This window comes from Neolamprologus multifasciatus, chromosome 7 (assembly GCF_963576455.1).
Source record: "Neolamprologus multifasciatus chromosome 7, fNeoMul1.2, whole genome shotgun sequence".
Classification (NCBI taxonomy): domain Eukaryota; kingdom Metazoa; phylum Chordata; class Actinopteri; order Cichliformes; family Cichlidae; genus Neolamprologus; species Neolamprologus multifasciatus.
The window spans coordinates 30,831,485-30,840,918 of NC_140445.1; the positions used below are offsets into that span (position 1 = coordinate 30,831,485).

The 9,434-nt window shown below is 38.7% G+C and overlaps 1 long non-coding RNA gene across 1 annotated transcript; it reads right to left on the reverse strand.

Annotated features, from left to right (window-relative positions):
- Positions 1-510: 510 nt before the first annotated feature.
- Positions 511-8,277, reverse strand: LOC146514549 (uncharacterized). The gene is made up of 2 exons (XR_014874858.1): positions 1,349-8,277; positions 511-1,314 (listed from the first exon to the last, which is right to left on the reverse strand). It is a non-coding gene; the product is annotated as an uncharacterized LOC146514549 (long non-coding RNA).
- Between the last annotated feature and the right edge of the window lie 1,157 nt (positions 8,278-9,434).

Genomic DNA, 9,434 nt, shown 5'->3' on the forward strand with positions numbered 1-9,434 from the left:
CACTCAAAATCCATACAATTATTACAGAAAATACAAAAATTACACTTCACTGAAAAAAACTGTACTCATTTCACTAGCAACTTCGGTCAATTGCAAGGTGACAAGGTTTTTTAGCTACCTAACGTATACTGGAGACAGACTTGAAAGCCCCACTACTTACACTGACCAAAGGCTAAAATAAGAGCACCAATCATCTCTTTCCCCTTTAGCCCTTAGAGTTCTTCCCTGTCTCTGAAAATAAACCCTGCAGAGAGAATAAAGCAAGGACCTCTTCGAATGCTGAAAACAACAGGTTCACAACTTTCAAAACAATATTTTTGACATGGCAGTCATGTTAAATATGACCACCTGCTCGGTGGAAGTTAGCGCTAAAAAAAAGGGTAAAATTTTGGTAACTTTTCCACACCAGCTTGTAAATCAATCCACTGTATTCTTCATGATGGCTTGGCAAATAACCATGCATAATGTGGAGGTAGAATTGCAATCAATATAGTGTTTTTCTAGAACAGACTAAGGTTCTGCCAAGCACTAATAATCTCCCAAGTGAGCTCTGTTTTCAGAGTCAACACTGCATTGGAAAGAAGAGTTACTGTTTATACAGCTAAACCTAATAGATGTTATTTTCACTGGCAAAATGGCAGCAAGGTGCCAAAAGTACCCATTTTTTCAGTCACATGGACATTAATATTTGATATATGCTGCTCACAGTAAAACAAGCATACACACCTCACAGCACCTTTCTTCATCATCATAGTAAAAGCACGCAGTAAAATTAGGGTTTATCGTTCTTTGTGACAAACAGAAAGCATAGTTTCCTGAGAGGGCCTGTCGAGGTCCAGAAGATCATCCAGTACATTTGCAAGGGAAGGAAGTACATTCTTTAGCAGTTATCTTCCCTGGATCCACAAAAACCCTGCCACACAGAAGTTTCTACAAAGAGGCTACCATTGCAAAGACAATAATTTTGCAATGAAATTGCTTTAAAAACACAATGAATTAAATGAGAATTTCAACCTTGCATCTTTAGGCCTCCACCAATCAGTGATCTGATAAAACAAAGTGTTTATTTTGCTATAAATTCTAAAATGTGGATGCTGTAAATACACTTACTCACACACATGCCTTCAATCCAACAGCACTGAAGACACGATGCTGCTGGGTTGAGTACAGTACCCTATAATAGTGTCTAATGTGAAACACATGATCACATTTTCCACTTGGGTTCCTTAATTCAAACAAATTCAAATGTCAGTTCACGACATTTTATCTTATTAGCTTTTTCTGTGAAATATTGTTACAATAAGCGGCTTAATCCTTGACACACGGGCCGAAGAAAAAGCACAGGAACAATCACAATCATAAGCAGTATATTTCCGTCACTGCCTTCTCCGTTAACCATACTTAAAGCCAAACCAACAACTATAAATCCTCAATGGCATGATGACAAGCGCACTGTCGTTGAACGGGTCTGTTTTCATACATAAGGCACATTAAGCGAAACAAAACAGTCAGATAAGTCAAATTTTACTCAACTCATTCTTCTTGCTTCCTCCACTTCCATACCATTAATTCATTAATGTTAAATTCTTTTACCGCTGCTCCATTCCTGTGTTGTTGCAGTATATTAATGACTAACCTCGTATTGTGGATGGATTATGTCAGTTGTTCTCCTGACTTAGTTTTGGTCTGTTTACAGCATCCTGCCATGCGACTGCATTTGTCCCTAACCATCGGGAACCCTCACGTTAACTTTTATTGAGTGGGAAAAAGTTAGCATTCATCCTCCAGCTTCACTGTGTTTATGTTATGCTGACATAGCTATGTCACTAGCGATCACGTAGCCCATTATTATATACCAGCTAGCCCAACTTCAGTAACCCTACAAAAGACACTGCTGTTTAGTTTTTTGTCTTCATTTATGTTGGAAGTGGTAGCAGAGCTGTACGTTTTCATTTTTTCAGAAATCTCTCAGTCAGAACATGCTATAACATGTTTAGGTGGAAGCTAGTGAGCTAACTTCCTGCTAACTTCTAACTCAGTGAAATTTAATAAATTCTGTTTTCATGGATGCCTGGATGTTAAACTTAATTGTTACATCTGGTAAAGCAACAACGCTGATCATTTTATTAAAGATGAAAGAATTTAGACAGTGTTTAACTCTCAGTGATGCCGCAGTGTTCGTTTGACTTTGTGACCTGAAGCGGACAGAGTTTTGTACCCAGATTACTCTGCGAGGCTCCTGACCACGGTAATGCTCTGACAATCCATCAAGTGGTCCAGCTTCGTAGCTTACCAAAGTCATTTGAGCGCCGCATACCAAATAAAATCGGTTTGAGGTCAGTAAGCACAACCAGAATTCATACATAAGGCGCACTGTCGATTTTTGAGAAAATTAAAGGATTTTAAGTGTGCCTTATAGTGCAGAAGATACAGTAGTAACTATTTTGCATTGGGTAATTGAGATACTACTAAAGTGTGTCTCAATGGCAGGAAACTACTCATTTCCTGCCACTTCTTTACACGGATGGAAAGCAAGGTACCAATGGTCGCAATGGTCCAGTCTCCACCCTGCATAAAAAGATATAAAACCTGTTCTGATACAACTGATATAAAGAATAAAGAAGATGTTGACAGCCATGTCAAAAATCATGCGTCCTTATGGACTTGCTTTATTTTTTTTTTTATAAACATACACAATATCTGCCAGATTTGTTTCCAATATTGATGTGGCATTCTTATGTTCAGTTCTGCTATCTAAAACAGATCCAGCATACTTCAGCTTTTCACCACGAGGCCCCATTTATCAAAGAGTGTGTATGTTAACATTTCAGGGCAGCTGGGTCTCAGATGGTAGAGCGGGTGGTCTATTGGTATGTTTGGGCAAGATACTGAACCCCAGGTTGCTCCTGATGCGTCCATCGGAGTGCAAGTGTGTGCATGAATGAGTAGAAAAGCACCAAGTTCCAGTCCATTATACATTAACAAGGAAACAATTATTGTAGAATAGGCCCGATTTTTTTTGAGATGGAAAAATCCTTACTGGCTAGCAAATATTACACTTTCACCCTCGCTGTTGCCACAGTATCATTGCCCTTATTGGTCAGCTGACCACAGAAGAGAGTCATAGCTCCTAACAGAGAGGACGCATCTCTCTTAAGTGGCTTGATCTTGTGGCTTGTAGCTGTGGGAACTCTTCCAAAGGCAGAAATTCATAAAATATGTTGAAATGGAATGTTTACCAGTTTGAGGCTTGCAAAATAACTCTTCAAACGCACAGTTAAGCACAGCTCCTGGTGAGTGGGGATAAACTGCTTAAACAGCAGCACTGAGGACTAGAGAGACCCCTATCTAGGCCCCTCAATGTTGGTTTAATATCTGGCTGGCTCCTTCTGCTCTTTCTTTTACTTACACATACACACACCAAAAGTATGGCCTCAGACCTGGCAAACAGCCTTCAAGTTCTTGGAGCAGCTTTCTCTCTAATTTAAAGTTGATTGCCATGGCCCTCTGTGAGTGACTAGTGAAATATGAGTGTGGAGAAGAGTATGGAGGCTTGGATGTGCGTTTGGCTCCGTGTGCATGTGAATGTGTGAGTGTGCATGCACAAAGCCATTGGATCGTTTACATATATGTGCATGCAGAAGTCTGCGTCAAGGTCTGTGTGGAGCCAGAGTGTATCTGTGTGCTTGTGTGGTTTTTGGCCAGAGCTAGAGCAGAGATTGGACTTCCAGCTAAAGACGTCTGCAGGGAAAGCGAGCTGAATAACAGTACCCTTCTCAGGCTAAAATGAGGTGTTAGAAGGTGAGTTCAACTGTACTGAGCTGTACAGAACATGTGCTCAAGTGAAGAATGTTAGACTATACAGTCTGGGGTCTCTCTTTATAAACCTGCTGCAAGTTAATGAATACTTCATACAACAATGGGGAAGATTGGGTTAAGTTAAACCTTGCCTCGGATCCTGTGTATTTCTTGAACGATTAAATAGATTACTAATGTTTTCTATAGTATTTTCATTAGCCAAAACACGCAGGTGTCAGCCACAGTCGACTTGTTTTACTCTGCTTAGGATCCTGGATTTCCCTTTCTTTTTTGGATATGTATGTGGTCTGTGATTCCAAAAAGCAAATTTGTTCCCACTATTTTTCACAATGTTTAGAAAGCAAAAAATACCATCAAGTTTTCCTTTTATAGAGACAGAAGGCTTTAATCCGTGGGTAGGCCAACATCCCAGAGGTAAACAACAAGGTGCCCGGTGTGCCTCGTTTTTCTTAGTCAGTGTATATTTAGTTTCACAGTGGTGAAGTGGTCAAGAAATCTGGTTCTTTGCAAAGGTGTCCAAACTGAGATGCATCCTCCCGAATGAAAAACAGTAAACACTGCTGTAAGTGACACGGATGCTACGGGGAGATGCCAGGTGTTTGGCTTCTCTTTCCACACAGCCCATTGTGCGTCTGGCTACGACAAAACAACAATTACACGATCTGTCTCTCTGCATAGAATTAGCTGAATGGATTTTAAAGGAGAAAAATAAACAGCAATCAAACAGGGAACCACTGAAAACCTGGGTCAAATTAACATCACAAGACTGGCTTAAGCAACCCTGGTTTTCTGTTTTACTCCCACATGGGAGTGAAGCAGAAAAATGGACTCCTATTGGCCAACTGATAGCTAACAGTACAATTGCTTCCGCCTCACAAGAAACTAGAATAGAATAGAAATATCCTTTATTGTCCCTCATTGGGGAAATTCACGTGTTCCAGCAGCAAACTGACAGGCAGACGCAGCATGCAGAGTCAAAAGACAATTTACAACATAACGAAAACAAAGTACTAATGAGAAGTCTTTTTTTTTCTGAAAATACAAGATATCTGAAAAATTAAAATAATAATAGTAGCCAATAAAGCAGACGCAGTTTTGTCTTGTTACTGTCTTTGACATATAGTACTAAGACTCCTGAAAACAATATCTCCAAGAATTTAACATGGAACTTCTACAAATCATAACCGATCCAACAGCTCTTACTTTAATATTCCTCTTATCCTCGTTTTCAGTACATGTAAAAATTATTTTTGTTGAGGGCCATGTATTTGAGCCAGTACAATCCTTGATCAATAAAAGTGGACTCTGATCCTACTTTTCGCTGCATCCACCTCTTTCAAGAATCACAGACGTACACTGATGCTGGAATACACAAAGTTATTGGCAAGGTTCAAATGTTTCCACTGATACAGAAGTACTGCTTACACTGTGGGCAACTATGAGTTTCTTAAAGCGTTTAAGCTCATAAAGACAGATGTTACAGCATGAACTTTGACCCACATTTTCCTTTTAGCGGGGCAACATTCAAGAAACTGCTAATTTCAAGCAAAAGGCTCGCTGCCTGCTTTTCTGATTTCTTTTCCCACCTTCCTTCCCTTTCCTACTCCTGAGACACCTCCAGGCTTCATCATTCTGCTTCGTCTGTTTGCATTCCTGTTGAGCTCTATTTAAAAGCTTGATCACTCCACTGGTTAGAGGAATGCACATCTGCAGTGAGACCCCATCCCAGTGTCTCTGTCATCTTTTTCTTTTTTTGTCTGTCTCTCTGTCTGTTTATGCATTATAGTAAGTATTCGTTTCTGATTGAGTTCTCAGAGCGTTAGCTTTTGCTATTGACCTGGAACTTGAACTAATTGCAGATATAAATATACAACAACAAAGGGCAGGATGAAGACTAATCTTGTTTATTACATCAACAAGTGCTTTCAGTGGCCATGATTTCAACGCTTCATTTATACTCTGCCAAGTGAGTTCCCGTGCTTGGTTTTCAGAACTGGAACCAAAGCATGTCAATGAAAGCCAGTGAAAGTTTTTTTCTTTACATTTATCACACTATTTTACTATATTTAGAAAATAATTACACAAATCACAAGCACGCTTTCCACAACAATAATACAAAAAGTACACTAGAACCAAACCACACCAATCTACAATCCACCCATCACAACAATATTTACACATTTAAATATCATGCAGCACCTTGTTCTCACTGCATCATTTTTAAATTAAATCTAAAACTAAAACACAGCAACAGAAAGACATTTAATTAACAGTGGAAACAAAAAAGCAGCCATGCTCAGTTTATCAATAATAAAAGAACAACACATTGTAACCAGTGCTTTTTGTCCAGGGTACCACCAGCTTTTTACCCATAATTACAAGGCATGAAGTTAAAATACAATTAGAGGAAAAAAGACTGTGGTATGATGTTTAACAGCCTAAACAGGGATCCACATTGAGGCTAGTACGACAAGTCCCCACTGTGAACAACAGTAGAGTACATTTCCCTTCATTCCCTCCTGTCCTCCCGTGTAGTGAGGCGGATTAAACTTTTCGTCCCCACATCCCTCACCAACCACCCCTCACACACACACACACAGGCAGTTTACTAGCCGCTAATCCTCTCCCGCCCGGTTTAAACACTTTAAATGGCCGGACTTACCTTGGAAACTATCTCCGAGTCAAACAGGCATTATTATATTGTCGCCTTCCATGGCTGGTACCTCAACGAGTTGTTCCTCGACTCACCGATAACACTAGACACAAAGTAGCGGGGCAAGAGAGCAACAAAGTCGGACAGCAACCAGGAGGAGGAGGGAGGAACGAGGCCGGAAAGTGGGCTGCTGCGCCATTGGAGGCGGCGGATGTCAATCACCTGACTGAGTGGGCGGCCCCTAACTGTAAAGAGATTATAGAGGCTGAGCTATAGGTCTGAGGTTTAATGAGGAATGCGGGATGAAAAACAGAGCGAGGTCTCCAACAGCAGGGTTATGAAAGTTTGAATGTTTTGGTCTGTTTTTAATGTATGCAGGTTTATTTCAAATGCGTGTCTACTATAAAAATGGAAAATAATCAAAATTCAACTTCAGGCAGTTGTAACTTTTAAAAAATGTACTTATAAAAGCTGCCTCTTTTAATTTCTAATGAAATTTATGTATATAATTTTTTTCCATGGTTTATCTGTTTATTTTTTTATGCACATAGCATAAAATATGCATAGGTAGTCGGAATAGGTATTGCAATATAAACAATAAAAGCACAACACTTTTCAATGGCAAAGTAATGCTGCATACAGGCAGGTTTTTACAGATTTCACCAAACTGACAAAAGATTTTTACTGGATATATTAATTTTATTTAAGGTGATTTATTTTTAAAAACATAATATTGTTACGTTCTGTTTTTATTTTATTTTATTTAGCTAAATGTTTTGTTTAGACATGAATAAGCTCTTATGTGTCAAAGTAACTGAGCATGTCTATAACAATGGAAGCAAAACAGCCTTTTACAGATCTCCAGCTAAAATGTTGATCCCGTCTCATGAAGTGCACCACTGATTTACTTATTTCTTTTTTATATTTGGCTTACCTGTTTGTTAATGAGTAAATAAGACATTAAACCAATTAATGGTTCCAGGGTTCTGGGCTTCAGCAGCAATAAATTACATGACAGTAACAGCTAATTATTGGAAATAATTCCCTTTTCGCCTCCCCCATGAATGATAGAGGTGGAAAAACACATCTGTTGGTCTAATGCAGTATATTAAAAAACCACTGCTTGTCACAGGTACAGATTTAGCACATGACAAAACAGCTTTCTGACATAACAAATTCTCATCTGTTTTACACTCTTTTTTTCCTGTAAACTAACTTTGACCTCTCAACCAGATCTCCTCCACAGAGGAAAAAAACAGCCACTTGCACAGCTTTTCGTTCAGTTTTATGATTAACAGTCAGGAACAATTAGAGTGCAAACTGTGGCAGTTGGATTCCAGTCCGCTCATCAGGCATACAAGGGTGACATCAATTATTCCATTGAAAAGGGGATTTCCAATTTCCAAACGCTCAGCCAGCCCCCCTTACTGACCCTGACCTTTTTAGCTGCAGCTTGGAAGAGTTACATTTTAACATCTCATTAGGAGCAGAAGAGCAGTGATTGCCAAGCATGCGTAAAAGAGATATGAAAGAGTCTGGTTGTCCATCTTAATTTATCAGCTTATCCAGTGTTTACATATTTGCAATGAGATTTTTTTTTCTCCTATAGAGTGTACCTGCTTAATGTTTGCCCTAGAACACTTGTGGAGTGAATTCCCCATCAATACAAGCTTTACAAAAATACTGCTTTCCTGAAAATGAGCATTCACTGTTTGTTTGCTTGTTTAAATTGTGTTTGTTAATTTAAATCTTTCATACTTTTGAAAGAGCAGTTTGTGGCATTGTTGGAGTGTACTACTTTTGCCTTCTGACTCATAACGTGAAATAGCACTAGAGCATCTCAATGAAGTGAATGTTAAAGAAAGAAAACTTTACCTTATTTCTCTACAGTTATATAAAAAAAAAAAGTCAACCACTTGTTGCTTTATGTTCTGTGGTATTGCTTCCCTCTGCTGGGCCTTTTAACTCATTACACAGTTCAATAGGTTTAAAATAAGAACGGGATCAGTCCTATAGACTGTGTACATTATCCACGTTTTGTATACCACAGTTTACTTTAACACAAATACTCAAGCAAGCCAGTGTAAATCCACCAGTGCTGGCCTGCTCGCTGTCTCTCAGTAAGATTACATTAAACCTCAGTTCATATGCAGTCAGTTATTAGATTTTAGCAACACATATTTTACAACCAAGTCTTTACCTCGTTGTGTTTTTGAGCTCTACCACCAGTGCACAGTTGTAACTTGTGCATACCACTACCAAAAGTAATCGCAATCTTTCTCTGATAATGTGTGTCCCAAGATTTCTGTCAGTACACCCTATGCTTTTAGGCATTTTAACCTGGTGGTGATGCTAAAGGAAAAGCCAGACAATCCCTTATCACAGATGCAATATACCACAGGAGCTCCACACACACCCTTCCAGTTTTCTCTAAGGGCATATTTACTCATCATACTACATGTTTATATATAACATGCTGTCAGAGTGATGAGCTCAGAACTGTAATTATTCTATTGTTGCAATAAATAATTTAAAGTTGTGAGTTGTTTGACTGAACCATCTTAAATATTTGTTAATATTTCAGTCTGGGTCAAAGTTTTTGTCAAATTTAGCCTCCCATAAGTGATGAGGATTATAAATACTGTGATTTCCCATTTGTATAATTAGAATTTAATGCACTTTCTGAATTTTCTCTGATGTCTGACCTGAGGCTGGTAAAAGCAACACTATTTGATATCCAATGAAAATCACTGGATATTGTTTATAATCGTCTTGAACAACAAAACAAGATGTCACTCTTTCCTTCTTTCTTTTACTTTTTTTTTTACTTGGTGTAGCTCACTAAGTGAGTAAACTTAGCATATTCCACTTGCTTATATTGGCAAATCTATTCAAAACTTTCAGAACAGTTTCTTCCATGATAAGAGATATTTTGGACCTGATGTGGTTTTGCTGTGTGCAA